General features: G+C 46.9%; 1 long non-coding RNA gene across 1 annotated transcript in view; it reads left to right on the top strand.

Annotated features, from left to right (window-relative positions):
• Positions 1-4,496, top strand: part of LOC109294028 — a 17,873-nt gene extending 13,377 nt beyond the window's left edge. Inside the window, exon 3 of the long non-coding RNA XR_002096454.1 lies at positions 3,279-4,496. This is a non-coding gene — a long non-coding RNA (uncharacterized LOC109294028). The remainder of the gene's footprint in view (positions 1-3,278) is intronic.
• The last annotated feature ends 12,936 nt before the right edge of the window (positions 4,497-17,432 follow it).

The raw sequence follows: 17,432 nt of genomic DNA, 5'->3' as shown, positions 1-17,432 counted from the left end.
GATCCATTTATTCAGCTACCAAACTGCAGCCACCTCTGGTGTGCAGTGCAGTAACTCACTGCAGTGCTGTGTATCATAGTTTGGGCAAGGAACTGAGAATGAATGCTTTTGACATGAGCCTGTTCTCACTTAAAGCCCGCCCCTATTCTAGAAGTTAATCATAAGTTGTAGAAGTTAGATATAAAGACCTGAATTGGCTGTTGTATTAAGGCATTGAGATATCAGTGTAAATTTGGACCCCAGAGCCGATTATGTTGGACAGGTAAACGAAGACTTTCCACAAAGTTGCTGAATCCACATAGAACTGATCAGACATCAGAAAATCATCAGCCTGGAGAAAACATGTTCATGGCCATCTCTGAGAAGACTAATTACATACATATAAAGCTCAAGCAATCAGATCTGCAAATGACTTAAAAATATTTCCATAAAGGTATATGTATATTATGCATATATATCATACATACATATGTATGTAGATATATATCCATACATGTACAAATTACACACATACGTATGCATCTTGTAATGTTAAACGTTCTGTGTTAGATTAATTAACATAGATAAAAGAATACGTGTGTGCACACACATTTTTACATATGTATACATGTGTATATGTATATGTAAAGGTAAGTATCAAGTTGCGATCAAGTTAAGTATAGAAGCGTTCATGCTAAATTTTAGAGATGGCCAAAACTGCCAATAAGGTTTTGAGAGAAATTTATTCTTTTTAGATGTTCTTTTGCCTACATTTCTGAGGAAAATAATATATTTCAATAAAAAAACCAAACCCCTTGTTTCAGTTTCCTTGTTTCCTTCCCTCTCCCGTTTTCCATTTTGCTTATTTGCCCACGACAACATGAGAGTGGGAATAGAAAGAGAAGCAACAACAAATGTTTAAATGATTTGGGGGAGGCTTTTTCAGCTTTTAATTCAAAAAGTGAAAAAATGTCAAGGGCATATATGTATATGAAAATGTGCCTTTTAAGAGAAAAAAGGACATTTTGAGATGAAAAGCATTTGTCACGGACAATTGGACAACCTCTATGAAGTTCTGGAATTGTGAGCATGCCCAATGTGAATGCCCAGACCATATCCTATATATTATATGGTATTACATAGACACATCTATACAGTGATCCATGGTTCTTTCCCTACAAGCTCCTGATCATAACATTGGCCGGCTACTTCCCTGTCATTGCAGTAGCACTGCATTGATAGTAACCTAATCTCCTCTGCTTTTTTTACCTATGGCATGTAGAGCAGAGGTTCACAAACTTTTTCTTATTGCGTCCCCTCTTCCAGATTTACCAGCTGTCTGCATATCCCTACCAGCATACGTTTTACATTTTAACACCTTAAATTCCCATTATTCTCATAATGAAAATCAAATCTGCCATAATACATAATACAAACATAATTTCTCTCGCGTGCCCCCTAGAGATGTCTTGCATACTCCCAGGGGAACCCCTGTTATAGAGTGTTCTTGGTGTTTTGGCAATTGGCCCTTATAGTTGTAGATAAGGGTCTGAAATGGTGATTTTGATGATTCCTTTAGTTAATAATTGCCTGGAACCCAGAGGGTTCGACACAATGGCCTAGGAGGCCCCTTCTAGTTTAATTTCCCTATGTACATCTCTCTGCTTAGATGGGTCCTGCCTGTATCCTGACAACATACCTCCATCCATACAGTCTAGATCTAGGTCATGTACATCAGGCAGTGTACCCATGTATATCGGGTACACACCATGTGCACACAATCTATGTACACCCAGAGGGAGGGACCTGGGCATATTGAGATGCCTGAGTCAACTCAGACTGAGCTGAGCGCTCACCCAATTAATGAAGAAATTCTGTGCCTCCTCTCCTGACAAACCTGACTCCCAAGTACTTATTCAACATTACAGATGAGGGAATGAGGCTGACGTGAGGCAGAAGATAACTAGCATTTCAAGTACTCAGGGCAGGTAAACACCTGCTTGCCATGCAGACCTCTGTGCTCCTTTCGAGTGATAATCAGCCCACACAGAATTACCTTGCCCAGAGGCACCCAAGCCAGCGAATGCCTTCCCATCCCGGAGAACTGCAGATACAGGTCACAAGGTCACTGCAGCTGAGCTGAGGAGGAACAAAGTCCAATCAGAACAGACTCACTCCACTTTAAACTCTTAGCTGGGTGTTTTGTATTCCAGGCTGGGCCCTGGAGCACACCTTCTGCGACAGGAGGTAATAAAACCTGTTTATTCTGGATGCTGGCAGAGTGGGGGGCTCGTTTTTAACGTACAGAATTAAAGGGCTTGCAGCCAGAGCTGCACAACAGGTTCCACGCATCAGCTAACACCCCACGCACAAACCAAAAGCTGCCTTTTAAGTGCACAAAAATTTCCCCCTGGCATTCAAGCAAAATTGCACCGGTGCAAGTGAGCCTTGAGAGCGCTGTTTCCATTTGGGGTTTGGGCAACAGCTGGTTCCCTTTCACACTTTGTACCCACTTGGCGTGGAAGCCAATGGCTGCACAGGTCCAGAACAGTGATGAATTTGTGTTTGTCTTTATGCCATCTCAGGGCAATCTGGGCCTGCTGAGAACTGGTGTCCATGAAGCCACAAAAACCAGCAAAGAGAAATCCAGCCTCAGTGCTTGCTTCTGCCTGATATGAACAAGACTCCAGGCTCATCCTGGCCTATTCTTCATTCTACCCAGTCATTTTAACTTGGTGCCTATTTCCATTTCATGTGGGTGTTAGCATGGAGAGAGTTACGCCATGGGTGCGAATGCACCCCGTGCTGTAATTTGGAGAGGATGGAAGGTCCAAGGCAAGTGATCTTGCCTACGGGAAGGGGGCTGGTAGCACAGCAAGGACCCACTTAGCAGATGTACATCATGATGCTAGCACCCACCTTGCCTATATGCCAATTGATGCCAGTAAGAAAGGTACCCATTAGCTAGTTACATTCAGAGCACTAGAGGTGCTCATCTGCTGGTTAAATTTTTCCCCTCCCTGTAAGTCACCCCCATTCTGGGTCTCAAAGCAACACGATGGCCAAGACCCCGCATGCAAATGTCCGCCTCTCCTCCTGCTTTGCTTTTGCACGGCCCGAGCATTGTTTCCTCAGTCTGTGCTGAGAGCGGCATACGGCTGCCACAATTAAGGCTATCTAGGTTTCTGTTTAGCTGCGGGACAACATTGCTGAACACAGGACTTTGATCTTATTTCCTAAGAGTTTTTTTTTTTCCCTTTTCATGTGTGTTTTTGCCCATTTTTTGTCTCATTACTCAGGTGAATGCTGATGTTCCCGAAGGCGCCCAGAGCCAGGCCCATCGCTCCGGTCCAATCCAGGATGCTGAGGTCCCAGTTACCTCCCCCCGTTTACTTACCCCCGCGACAACCTCAGCCACCGTAACCTGGAGGCATGGGATGAGATATAATTTGGTCTGCGAGCAAGTTTGTTTGTGGGCCTTTCCTGAGCAAAGGCTGCCAATTATATTCAATGTGCTGAACTCTGTCAGATTAGGTGCTTGTCATGGAAAAGAGGAGGGTGCTTTTTTTCCCCCTTTTCTATTTTAATAGCATTTCAGAGGGACCCTACAGACGCATTTTGGGGGATGGTGGTGAATGCTGCTTGCAGGCATCCTTCATGTTTCTCTCCTTTCCCATGCAACCTCCCCCAGACCCTCATCCCCTCACAGATCTCATGCATGACATGCATGCAGCTATTCTGAACGCGTGACTGATACATGTGCACACCATTGTTCTTTATGGAACACAGTCAGTGCCACTCGACTCCTTGTCCTAAACCAGTCATTCCCAGCCAGGTTCCTGTGGCACCCTGGTGTTCAGTGAGAGCCTTTTCAATGTGCTGCGGGGCGCTGCGCAATATAGGCACTGTTAGGTGTGCAAATACCAACACATGATTCACAAGATAAACCCAGAGATTTCAAATAGGACTCCACTGTGTGAAAAGCATCCCGACTTTTTGTGGCCTTTCCGAGTTCCCTGCAACAGAAAAGGGGCCCTATTATTTTTCTGTCATCAAAAAACAAGTGAAAATAGTTTTTGAAATGGGGTGCCACTAAATTCTGAAGAGCTATAGAGAGGGGCCTCGAGTCTGAAAAGGTTGAGAACCGTTGTCCTAAACCCTCCATTGCTTGCAGAGGTTCTGCTTCAGCTCAAGCAATAGCAGGTTGGACTTGGGAGGAGGGAAGACCTCAGCTCTTTCCACGGTGTCACTACAAACTTCATTGTGGCCAGAGTATACAGCACGGCGACAGTTAAGATTGGAGTTTTACAGTACAGCTGCAGATTAAATGCATCATCTTTCCCTTTGATATAAGGTGTGACCTGTGCCCAGATATATCTGAACTAGACCCTGCTTTCTAAATGATCAGGGTTTGATGTTCATGCCAAATATAGGAAAAAAGGCCACCAAACTGGCCTATCCATTCCTTCCAGGTACAGTGCACACACCAACTGCAGATGCTTCCTCAGCCTGACGAAGGGTATTTATACCTGAAAGCTTGCGAAGAAGACTCTTTCCCACTATTTGAGCTGGTCTAATGAAAGATATCAGATTTATCTTGTCTGCCTGTGCCTTAGACCAACACGGCTACAACTGACACCTCCAAATTGACTTCACTTTTACAGCGCACGTATCCTCAGGTGGCAGTTTCCTTGGCCTTGTTGTCGTAATTAGAGATGTGTTTCAGCTGTTGAAGGGAGACAGCTTTTGCTGGATGTTGGGGAGTGCATTGCTGGAAACTGTATGAATTTCGGGGAGGCACAGAACAAATGCTGTGCTTGGAAAGGAGTCAATGCAAGGCATCAGGATGTGACTGAGGGAGGAATCCAGGCCTAGGTGAGAGGCAGGAGGGTCTAGGCTTGAGGTCATTGAAATCAGCAGCCTAGAAGAGTTAGGGGATGGGTGGACAAACTGTTCACCACAAAGTAGTAGCTGAAGCTAAACTGTGGTCACGTCCTCCTCTTCCAGTGGGGACCAAGCTACTGCAGTTTAGCTTTTCTTCCTTTGTAGGGTAAAGGCAGGCACACAGGCAGTTACCAGAGAGCAGGTGATGCGTGTGGCCTTGGGTGGGTGGCTTCATCTCTGGTTGCCTTTATTTATATCCCTGTAGAAAGGCAGCTAATAACACCTATGTAAATGAGGGGGCATTGGAAGAGACAGAGAAATAAAGATTTATTTAGCCACTTTGTCCTTCATAGCACCTGCAAGCCTCACAATCCCATAACATATATGATAAATTCTCAGGACTACTCTTCTACCCATCATGGGCGTTATTATTGGCCCATTTTTCACAACTTATCTGTGAGGCAGGGCAGAGCTCTTATCCCCATTTTACAGATGGAGAGCTGAGGCACAGAGAGGTAAAGGAATGGATGGTGAGATGGGGACATGACCTCCCTGATCTCCCAAGACCTATGCTGCTGTCCTACTTGCTGGACCATCCTTCATCTCTTCTTCCAAAACAGTGTCCATCAGCAATGGGAAATGGCAACTTTTTGAATGCAAAGAACAATTAGGATTTTCCCAATTGTTAGCGCGTTCCATTTTTAAAGACTCCCTGAGCTAAGTTAACCACATTCATTAAATATCGGAAATTGCCTAAGAGCTTTGAAGGTTTCAAGTCCTCCCCCTCTGCATTCAAGTTGTGACATTTTCTTGTGTCTCAGTACAGTTCCTAGTGAAATTACACGCGTGGGGTTAACCTCCCTGGGAAGTCATGTCTTGTAGACTCAAGAATGTGAACCTCTGATGCCTGAGCAGAAAAAGCTGTGTCTGTTAGTACAAAGTCAGTAGCCAACAAATACACTTTTGTGCAGGCCAGCTCTTGAGAGCCGCCACTATACAATCCTGGGTTACTCTCTTGACCAACTTCATTGTTATCAGACGGATTATTTGTATGACTAGCATCATGGGACCCTCGCCGTAGACCTGTGCCCCATGGTGCTAGGCCCTGCACAAACTTTACAAAGGTTAGCAGCCTTCAGTTGGAGGATGACTACTCACAGCCAATGAGATAAGTGTTTCTGACATACTTAAGCCAAAGGAGGACAATGCGCAATTTTGGCATGTGAACGGTACTTGGCATTGAGCCAGGAAATCAAAGCCCCCTGCCCCAAATTCTTCTCTCTTTAAATATTAGAATTCCCTCCTTAAACAGGCCAGGCATTCATGCAGCCATAATCTCTAAGAAGACCAAGCTCTGATTAAAACTCTAGTGTCGAGTGAGGCGTAATCCTTGCCACCTCGGGGCCATTTTATTATTTTTTTAGCCATTAGAAACTGTTTTCTCTAAATGAAATAAAGAAAGGAGGAGGAGATAACAAAACTCATTGCTTTTTCATATATATATATATACACACACACACACATACACGAAAGAAGGAAGAAAAATTTCACATTTAAAAAAAGTTAATAAATGGCCAGGCCCCAACAGATGGGTGTGTATGTGCGGAATTTGCATTTTTCAGATTAACATGCACGAGCGAAGATAGAAAACGCACTCGCCCCTGGGGAAATAATTTGAGAAATCTTTGCATATTTTATTTAAAAGCATGCCGCGTTAGGCAGGGTAATAATGCAGAGCACTGGTGATTAGGTTAGGCCTGGAGGGATCACAGCCTGGGACTCTCCCTCCCTCTCTCTCATCCCTCCTTCCAACCCCCACCCCCTCCTTCCTTGTTTGACTCCCCCAACCAGGCTGGCTGAAGAACTATTAGACATGGTATAGATATTCCCATGGTTTAACACACGTCCCTGCTAGTGAGTATGGCCATGGGCTCTACCTAAGCCCTCTTTCAACTCCTAATAGAGGATGTAGGTGGGGGAAATACAGGGTCCTTCTATATGGAGAAGACAACATTTGTCTCTTTGCAGAGAGGTCAATGCAAGGCACAGCTACTACTTTTACCCCACATCAGCCCAGATTTAAATAGTGCTTAAGTCTTAAAATGGGGCTTCAGATGAGCCTAGATTTCATGCTGACCTCTGCTCCATGGCTATTTCACCCTTGTGTGAATGTTACATTCAGTGCCCAACTCTAGCCCAAAATAAGTGACCTAGGAATCCCTTCCTGTGCTTTTAGCTCACCAGCATCACCAGTGGGGAGGCCAGCTGAAACCAACAGGACTGACCCCAAGCCCTTGAGAGTTCCCAAGAGCTCATCTCGGCCTCTCAGCAGTCTTCAGCAGGGAGGGGAGCCTGGCACTGCTCCTTGGGAGAAGCTGAACTGCACGTGCCATTCATAGATCGTGGGGCAGGAAGGGACCTTGGAAAATCATCAGGTCCAGCCCCCTGCACCAAGCAGGAAAGATAACTGAGGGTCAAGTGACCCCAGCAAGGTGACTGTCTAGTCTCCTCTTGAAGATCTCCAGGGTAGGCGACTGCACCACCTCTGCAGGGAGCTTATTCCACAGTCTGGACACCCTGACTGTGAAGAAGTTTTTCCTAATGTTGAGCCTGAAATGGTCTTCCAGGAGGTTGTGACCATTACTCCTGGTTTTCTCCTCGGGTGCCCTGGTGAACAGTTGCTCACCGAGCCCTTGATGTACTCCCCTGACATAGTGGTCAGCTACTACCAGCCTTCTTTCCCCCAGGCTGAAGAGTCCCCAGTCCCTCAGCCTTTCCTCATATGACTTGCTTTTTAAGACTCTGATCATATGGGTGGCTCTTCTTTGGACTCTCTCAAGCTTGTCCACCTCCTTGTTGAAGTGCGGCGCCCAGAACGGGATGCAGTCCTCCAGCTGGGGTCTCACCAGTGCTGAGTAGAGTGGAAGAATCACCTCCTTGGCTTTGCTGGAGATGCATCGGTTGATGCATGCCGGAGTATGGTTTGCCCTGCTGGCTACAGTGTCACACTGCCGGCTCATATTCATACTGTGGTCCATTATTACCCCCAGGTCCCTTTCAGTCTTATTGCTGGCCAGTTTGGCGCTGCCAAGCCTGTAGGCGTGTTGGGGGTTGCTCGTCCCAAGGTGGAGCACTTTACATTTCTCAGCGTTGAACTTCATCAGGTTCCAATCCACCCAACTCGCCAGCCTGTCTAGGTCTGTCTGCAACACTCTGTAGCCTATCTTCAAGCGTGACCACGCTCCCACATAACTTGGTGTTGTCCACAAACTTGGCCAGTGAGCTCTTCCCCCCCACAACCAAGCCTTTAATAAAGATGTTGAAAAGTACTGGACCAAGCACCAACCCCTGTGGGACACCACTGCCAGGTTGACACGGATCCGTTCACTACGACTCTCTGGGTCCTATCCTGTAGCCAGTTTCTCACCCACTTGGCTGTCTCGGAGTTAAGCCCTCAATCCTCCAGTTTTCTCATGAGGACATTGTGGGATACTAGATCAAAGGCCTTTTGGAAGTCAAGATATACAATGTCTCTCTCGTGTCCAGGTGGCAAGTTACCTGGTCATAGAAGGAGATGAGGTTGGTAAGGCAAGACCTGCCCGCGATGAAGCCATGCTGGCTGTCATTCAGGATCTTACCTTCTGCAAGCTTATTGCAGGTAGACTCCTTGATGAACTTTTCTAGCCTTTTCCCTAGGATGGAAGTTAGGCTGATTGTTCTATAGTTACCCAGGGCCTCCCTCCTACCCTTCTTGTGGATGGGCACAATGTTGGTCCTCTTCCAGTCCTCAGGGACTTCTCCAGAGTGCTGTGAGTTGTGGAAGAATTTCACCAGGGGCTTCACAATGACTTCGGCCAGCTCCTTCAGCACTCTCAGATGAAGATCATGTGGCCCTGCTGACTTGTATATGTCTAATTTTTTTAATTGGTCATACACGAATTCAATGGCAATAGTAGGAAGGCAATTATTCCTACCGTGCTCATCCTGTACTCTATCTGGCATGGTTGTCCCCTTGGTCTGGTGAAAGACCGAGGTGAAGTAGTCATTCAGGAGTTCAGCTTTCTCCTGGGTACCGGTAACCAGCTCTCCTGAGTTGCTGAGCAGTGGCCCCACACTCCCATTTGTTTTCCTCCTGTTCCCTATGTGCCTAAAGAAGGACTTCTTGTTGTCCTTGATTCCTGTTATGATGCAGGTGGCAAATTTATGTCCAAGTGGTTACTGCACAGTAATGCACATGTAGACGCTTTACTGTGCAGTAGCCCCGTGTGTGTGGACTGACTTGGGATTAATTTTAGTCCAAAGTCAGTCCACACACAGCATTACTACACTGTAATGCCTGCAAGTGTAGACACCAGTGTAAAACCCACTTATTGCGCAGTAAATTACTACACAGTAAATGCATATGTAGACATGCCAAGTCAGGCACATGAAGGTCAGAACAAACCACCTTAAGCATTCCTTAAGAAGAGGCTGGAGAGGTCAGAGTTTCAGCCTTTGGATGGAACATTTGTAGTAGACTGATCTTGATATAACAACCCCCAAAATGTCCCAGATAGTCATCATCACCAGTTACTGCTTTGGCCCTGTCTTCCTGCCCCTGTATTATCAGCAGTCATTACTCCTTTGGTAAGCAGTGTTGCTGTGTCAGGTGCTGTATGGAGCGTGGAAACACACTCACATCCCAAGCTGCTTGCAAGACAAAGCAGTCAGGGCAACACCGGCTGTCACCCAGGAGCTTTCAAGGCTGTGGGGGAGTAAAAGGGAACATCAGTAGCTGAAATTAATTTTAAAGCAATTTAGTGGAAGCCCCCACATAGACACTCATACTTTGGCATAAGCATGGCTCCCTCCTGCTTAGCATAAACTGATTAGCAGCTAATCACAATTTTCACTAGCTAGCCTGGCACAACTTTCTTGGGTAAAGCAGATGGGAGGCTCTAGGACTGGTTCTCCGTTGCTTTGCCCATGTTTTGTTGTTCTTGTGCAGTGACCACTGATGGGGCAAATATGGACCATCAAGCAGCAGGGGAATGATAGGAAAGATGCTGTTTGCTATTGGAGGCCAATTACCCATCCCTTGCACAGTGCATGGAGGAAACTTCTTCAAGATGATGACCCCTATTTCCCCAGTTATCCAGAAAAGCAAAGCTCTGCTGGGGGCGGGATATAAAGACACATTCGAAGTAGAGAACAGAAGACAGTCTTAGTCCCCATTCTGTAGGCTAGTTCCACACCTGGGATTGACTTCCAGGTCTAACATATCCTATTCCCCTTTGGCATTATGCAGAAAGATGACTTGAAGCTTGGCTGATCCAGAGGTCAGAGAAACACATCATTTATATGTCTAGAGAGGAAATAAACAATAACTTAGCTCTGACATACCTGGATCTACCTTTGAGACACAGAACGGACACCAAAGCACCAGAGAAGCTGACAGCAGCTGTACCAGGATGCTCCTTACCCAAGGTGATGCATCCATTTTTACTTATACATGGTGCTCTCTGTATTCTTCTGAATGTCTCAAATCTTTCTGAGCACCCTGCTTCAATGATAGCTTTGTGACAGGCTGTCCCACAGTTTATGTTGTGTGTAAGGAGCTATTTCACTTCTAAAGGGGCTGCTTTTCAGTGTCATTGAGAGGTCTCTTGCTTCTAGAGGGAAATGTCCACATAATATACCACCCTTTGTTTTGTCGGGGAAAGACAGTTTTGTGTTTAAACCACCGAACTAGAACTGTGGGTAAGTGATTTCGACTCCAATTGCTAATGCAGATGTCCTGCGTGTCGCTAAACCACACTGTGCCTCAGTTTCCTCACCGATAAAAAGGGGGTGTCATCAGTCCTTCAGATTCGAGGCTGGGCCAGCCAATACATTAAAGGCCAATCCACCATCTCGGCCTGAGGAAATATATATCAGAGAGTTCTTGCAAGTGAAGTCCAAGGGAATTAGGGGACTTAGGTACACAAATCCTGTAGGTCTCTTTGGCAACTCCAGCCACAAAGTTCAGCTCTCAAACTCCAGCCTCCTATTCCCGCAGGACAATGAATCACAGAGGGAGCTGGGCTATCGTTAAAGCATTTGGATCATCTTGCCCCCTTTTGAAGTCAGGTAGTAAATCAAGGATCATCCCTTAAAATGCATCCCAGCTTTGAAATGTTTTGCGCAGAATATGTTTAAAAAACACACAGCCCTTTGTTGTGGGGACTCAGGCAGCTTAAAAAAAATGGCACGATCTCTCATAAACTGCTTCCTCTGTCCCCCTAAGAGCCCCACTTAGTGCTTTTATAGATCTTTAGAGCCTTTAATCCATAGATCTGAAAGCACTTGACAAAGGTGTTTATGTCTCCCCATCCCACAGAGGGCAAACTGCAGGACAAGAAGGAGACATGATATGCCCAAGGTCACAGATAAAGTCAGTGGCAGAGCTGAAACAAGCAGCTAGTAGGCAGTCTGCTCCCTGGACCACCCAAGAAGGGTCCGGAGTCCTGCGTTCTCATGCCCGCTCCATTTGCCATTAGCCCAGAGTGTGGCTCTGAGGTTTTTACCCCCCAGCCCTGTGCCTCAGCTTTCCCAGACCCAAAAAGGGGGATCATGGTACCTACTTAATCCCCTGTCCTGCGTCCCTGCACACCCTGCTAAAGCATCGGGGTGGGGGGATGAAATCCTCTCTCCAAGTACCTATGCCCTGTTCTGAAGTGGGCCCTGGCTAGCAGCTCTTCAGAGAAGCTCCTGGCTTGGTCCTGCACCACAACCCAAACTGGTTAGAGCTTATGGGGGAGAGAGAGATGCCCCCAGAGCCAGGCTGCATGGCACACAGGGGAGAACTAGACTCCCCAGCTCCCGCTGCCCTAGTCCGTTCTGCACAGCAGAAGCAAACTGATCTGCTGCATCTCTGGGACCCAGAGGAGGAGGAGGCAGGAGCTTTGGGCACACCTGGCTGGTCTAGAAATGACACTGGGAAAAATATTCCCAAGAGAAGTCTTGTACATCCCCGTTTGGCACAGGCCCGATGTTCCACCCAGGGAGCTTCTTTCCTCGTCATACCCACGGCATCTCACATGTATAGAGCAACTTTCAGCCTCAAAAGCAATTTGTGCCTGTCTCCCTGGGACAAGGCTGAAACACAGTTGCCTCTGGGGTTGGGGGCAGCAAAGAAACCTGCTAACCCAACCTAAGAGGATATGAAAAAAATGCAGTTCTACTCTTCTGAGGACAAAAAAACGATCATCAGTTTCTTAGTGTCCAAAAAGGACATCAGGAAGCATGGGTTTGTCCGAAAGACTCTCACCCAGAAGATAACATATCTATTTTGAAAGTCTGTATTGACTTTGCAGAGGTTTAAATGGGTGAAAATGGGTGATTCAAGGCTGCAAACAGCACTGCAAAGCAGTCTGAGCTGTGCCTCCACAGCAGAAACAGGAGGTGCAAGAAATGAACCAGCAAGGTGAGCTGACCCAAGTTTCAGGCTGTGTCTTTCTTCCCCTCCCCTGATTTACAGCTGTCTAATTAATGCATTGCTGATACTAAAACCCTAATCAGCATGAAATACTGAGAAGGAGCTTCTGTGGACAATATGAGGCCACTTATATCATAGGCAAGAGATATAGGCCTGACAGCAACATACCAAGAAGCTCCTGTTAACACCAGTGCTGGGATGCTAAGTTAAAAACTACAATCCAGCTGGATGGCCAAGTGGCAGCAGCTGTGCAGCTTACAGGGGGCATTGACTGGCCTAGGAGGGAAGGGAGAGATATAAATAGGAGGCACAGAGGATGCATCAAGCTTTTGTTGATGAAGCCATAGTAGCCAGGCAGTAGGGGTTGAGCTGCTCTCTGGAGTAGGCTGGGCATGGGGAAGAAGCAGAGGGATGGCTGTGATCACTATGTCTTGCAGATGCTAATTGCCATGGAGGACTGGCAGCTCTGCCCGACTTAGGTGTTTGTGGAGGAAGCTGCCACCTGCCAATTCCTAGAGTATCTCTGGCTTTCTCAGGAGGCTTTGGTTAGGCAGTTCAGGGGCATTTAATCTCATCCATGCACATCAGGCAAGGTTATTCTGGCTTTGCAGTTCTATAAGGATGGTAGGAGTTGGAGCACATTGGGTGGCCTCAGTTGCTCAACAGGATGAGTCCACCTTGCTGCATTATTAGCATTCATTTGTATTATCATAGTAGTAGAGGCCTCTTTCTTCATTGGACTGTTCAAAGACCTAAAAGGCCTCTGTCCTGAGGAGTCTGTAATCTGACTAGGATGCACAAAGGATTATCTGGATGCTGCCAGTAGGAGTTAGAAGTGTGATGAGATGAAGTGACTTTGATAACGGGCACCTTGCTATGCAGCAAATATCTTGCAGATTAAAAAATAATGGGGCTCTTATTTTCATTCTGGCTTTTGAGCCTCTTGGGATCATGTTTGCCCACTCTAGGCAGCCAGGAAGCTAAAGTATTTTTTAGATGGAAGCTGAGGTTCTGCTGTAGTAATGACACTCCAGGATCTGGGGGTGGCAAAGCTGAGACTTGGCCAGGGTCACACTAGGAGTCTGTAGTAAAGCCACAAAGCAAACTTGGTCTCTGAAGTCTCAGTCCAGTGCTCTTGCCCCACAATCGCCCTCTTCCTTTAACCTGCATCCTGGTACCATTGAGTCGGAGGCTCAGCATGCACATCTTTCAAGCACCCCTCATCACACCAAGCAGCTCTAGCTTTCCCACTGGCCTGTGTTACCAAACTCTTCAATCAGTACCCTGCACCATGCTTTGATGCTGCACCCCCCACTACACCACCCTATCGGGTCTGGGCCTGGGTTTATACATGGGGCAGCTTCTGTTGGCTCCAGATTCTACTTTCTAAAGAATAGGAGAGGGGGAGGAGGATAAATCCTTCCCCCTGGCAAAATCCAGGAACTCAAAAAGCCCCTGCTCTTTCCTCCAGCTTTGAAATCTGAAACAGAACAGTGGAGAACAACACTTAAGCCAGGCTCTCTCCCTGTCTGTTTCCATTATTAATAAACTTTGAAGGGCTCCCTTCTGTCCTTAATGAGATTAGTGTTATTTTCATGCATTGCTGCAGGGCAAAGGACTGAAAAAGTGGCTGATCTGTAAACTAAAGGGTGCTAATCTATAGAGGGTGGGTCCCCCCATCCCCATAGCCTGGAGGCATCAGGGTTTGGGCTGAGAGTAATCAATTAAAAGAGGGGATTAGGAGCGCCTTGGTCACTTCTATATTGAGGTCACTCTAACACACTTCTGAAAACAAACAGCCAGAAGGCCGCTCGGGGTGCCTGTGTGCTAGCAGGCTGCCAGGGATGTGAGAGGTGACGGCTATTCATCAGGAGGGGGATTCCGGTTTTGACATTTAAGTGCTTAAAAGAAAAATCTTAATCGCCCGGCCCCTGCTTAGATTGGGAACCAACGGGTAGGTGGGGAAAGAAATCTGTTGTTAATACACTCATAGCCCCAATTTGCTCAGCAGTTTGGGTCTGGGCTTTTTAAACTGTTTTTAATTGAAAGCACAGCTTTTATTTATTTATTTTTTTGGAGCTTATTTTAGACTTCTTGAGGGGCTAAAAAAATTGGGAGGAAAAAAGGATTGAATGCAGAGATCAAACCAACCATACTGTGTGTGCAGATCCAGGGAAAGTGGAAAAGACCTCCAAGACAGCTATATGCGTCACAAACTGCAAGTCCTTTTAACTAAAAACAATGTTTAAAAAATGCATAAAATCCCCCTGTCCCTCCCCTGTGCACTCTGGCTCTAATAGGGGCTCTGCATTTCTCATGGAGTTTGCAGCTCTTTTAAACTTTTCTCGTAATAAGTTCTAATGAGCTCAGACACATTCTCTGGTTCTTTCGCTTGCCTGAGAATCAGCATCTGAACTTGGGGTGGTTTGCCTCTTGCTATTCCCTCCTGTGAAATGGGCTCAGTAATCCCTGCCACGTTTTCCCTGCCGGCTCTTGTTTAATTTCCAGCCCCTTCGACCCCCATGCTAAACTGTCCTGTCTTTGGGGAGGGAAGGAGCAATTCACCTGGCAATAACTACATGCTCTATACAGAGAACTCAGTGGCGGTTACTGGTTAGCCACGTTAAAGTGTGTAGAGAGCAGGAGCCTTAGTGTACCATGGGACAGATGTCAGAAGGGCTGCATATATGGGATGCAGCCCTGACTGGGGATGATCCAGGTTGCTAAGGGGAGAGTCAAGGCCCAAAGCTGTCTTTTTGCTCCTTTTTGTGGCATCGCTTCATTGTTACATGACTCCTGTTGCTTTGTCGTTAAACTCCTCTCAAGCTCTTGTTGACTTCAGCAGGTGGTGAATAAGGTTATAATATACTTGACAAAAAGGTGCATTGTAATAAACCTCATGTAGGATTTAGGGTTCATAGAAGCAGTTAATTTGGCCGCCCCAAGTCCTTTCTTTACCCAGAGATCGGTTGCAGGGTAAGCTTCCCTATCCATCCATGTCCCTGTCACTGTGCCTCACCTCCGCCTTATGGGCTTGGAGGGGAATTCAGTGTCCACAGCCCCTTCAGATGAGCTCTGTCTGGAGGGGCCAATGAGCTGTTCATTTGGTGCCAGGCACGTGATGGTTTATATGATGTGGACAATGGGAATTGTGTTGAGACCCTTTCAACTCCTGTCGTGTAGGACTTGGACCTGGGCTGATGGTAGTGCCTTGGAGGGAAATTTTAATCAATTTTTTAACAAAAACAAAATAAATTGCAAGACTTCCTAAAATTAGGATGGGCAGGTATGGTTGCTGCTTCCAACAGCTAAATCTGTTCTTAAAAAGTTCTAGCCATTTGCATCAATTAGCAAAACCTGCTTGACATATCTCACTGCCGAGGAGAATTTCCACCTCGGCTTTCCTCCATTTCTGACCCCAGGTCTTCTTGGTCCACCTCGAATAACCCATCTCCCTTTTTTTGCTTCCTTACACCCTGCCGACATTTGTCACAGGATAGTAGCATGTCCCACTGGTCCGTAGCTACATCTGCAAAACCAGACAGAACCACACAGTATTACTGACACCATGCACTCAAAAGCCACAAATCGGAGCCGCTCACAAACCACGAGATGGACTTAAAGATCAGGAAAGACTCCTCCATCTGAATCCTTGGGTGATTTTTATTTACAGTCTGGAGATTTTTAAGCTTAAAAGCTAAGGGTTGGGTTTGGCTTTTCACTTGTAGCCATGAAGACAAGTACCGTTGAAAAGCTGAGATTCTCACATAAACAGGCGCCTCCAGAAAAGTACCGAACTTCACAGGAGGCGGTGACCCACATCCTGTTCAACACTGAGTATATGTTTCAGTCCTTCCCTTTCCATTATTTCTTCTGTCTGCCCAACTCCCAAGTCAAATGCCAGGCATAGGCACCTGCAACCCTGTCCCGTGGGGAACATCACCCCTGGGCTGAGAGTAATCAATTAAAAGCGGGGATTAGAAGTGGGATGGGTTGGGATTGGGATGGATGACCCCAAAGATCTCTCACAGTCAGGATGCTGGGCTCTTTGTACCACAGCAGAGGAAGGAGCGCTGCAGGATCCCCCTTCCACCCATTTCTGCCCTGAGTCTGCCAGCAGCCTGGGTCACTGAGCCAACCCCATCTCCACTGCTCTTTCACTGCTCCTTTCCACTGGTCCATTTGGGGCTGGACCCAATGATCTTGCGAGGTCCCTTCCAGCCCTAACGTCTATGAAATCTATGAATTCACTGAAGACACCTGCCAGGGACAGTCTTCTCCTTTTCTCTTTTTGAATGTCTTTATTGGTAGCATTGCTGCTGACCTGAATCTGTGGCAGCCTTGGGTATATGTGTCCCCAGTTAACCCAGCGACTGAAGGAGGAAAGAAAAGGGCCCCACAGGGACTTGTGGTAGCTAGGTGCTATTGAAAAAGAGACATTTAACAAACCCAACCATGATGAGAGGGGCTGAGGGCAAGGCACTAGCCTGCCATGGATTCTGCAGGTGTCTTTCAGCAGGTCACCGAAACATTTTGGCCTCTGTTCCCTGGTGGTGAAATGCAGGTAATGAGCCTGGCTTTGTCCGTGTCTATTTAGACTGCAAACCCTTTGGAGAAGGGGGCACCTGGCGTCTCTTACTCTCTGTGAGTACAGCACCCAGCACGTGGGAAGGCCCACTCTTGATGGCATCTTCTGCTGCTTCAGAACCAATAATGCGACCGATAGTGCATGCAGCCCAGAAACCTTGTGCTCTCCTGCCCGGTGTGCCAGGCTGTGAAGGAGGCGCGTGCGGCAGCAGAGCTTGAGATGAAGTGGTGCCCATTCACAGGGCCCTGGTTATCACGTGCAGAAATGGCACGATTGACTTGCATTAACGCTTATCTGCTCTGACTTGTGGCAACACAGCTTAGCGCAGAGGCCGTGGGGCACGGAGGTCAGGCAGGATGTGTCGCCCCGTGAAGGCTGCGGTGGCGACGTGTCCTTCTGACACCCAGCAATGCCAAAGTTGGGTTTGCTTCCCCCCCTTCCCTCTGCTGCCGTGGAAGGATTTTTGAGGCCGCATCCACGTGCAAACAAGGATGTCAATTTGTTTTTATTGCAAGCCCATTGTCT

The sequence above is a fragment of the Gavialis gangeticus genome, unplaced genomic scaffold (assembly GCF_001723915.1).
Source record: "Gavialis gangeticus isolate Ggan-Ray unplaced genomic scaffold, GavGan_comp1, whole genome shotgun sequence".
In the NCBI taxonomy this organism is placed as follows: domain Eukaryota; kingdom Metazoa; phylum Chordata; order Crocodylia; family Gavialidae; genus Gavialis; species Gavialis gangeticus.
Note: the sequence above shows the minus strand (reverse complement) of the source record. Positions and strands in the feature narration are given on the sequence as shown.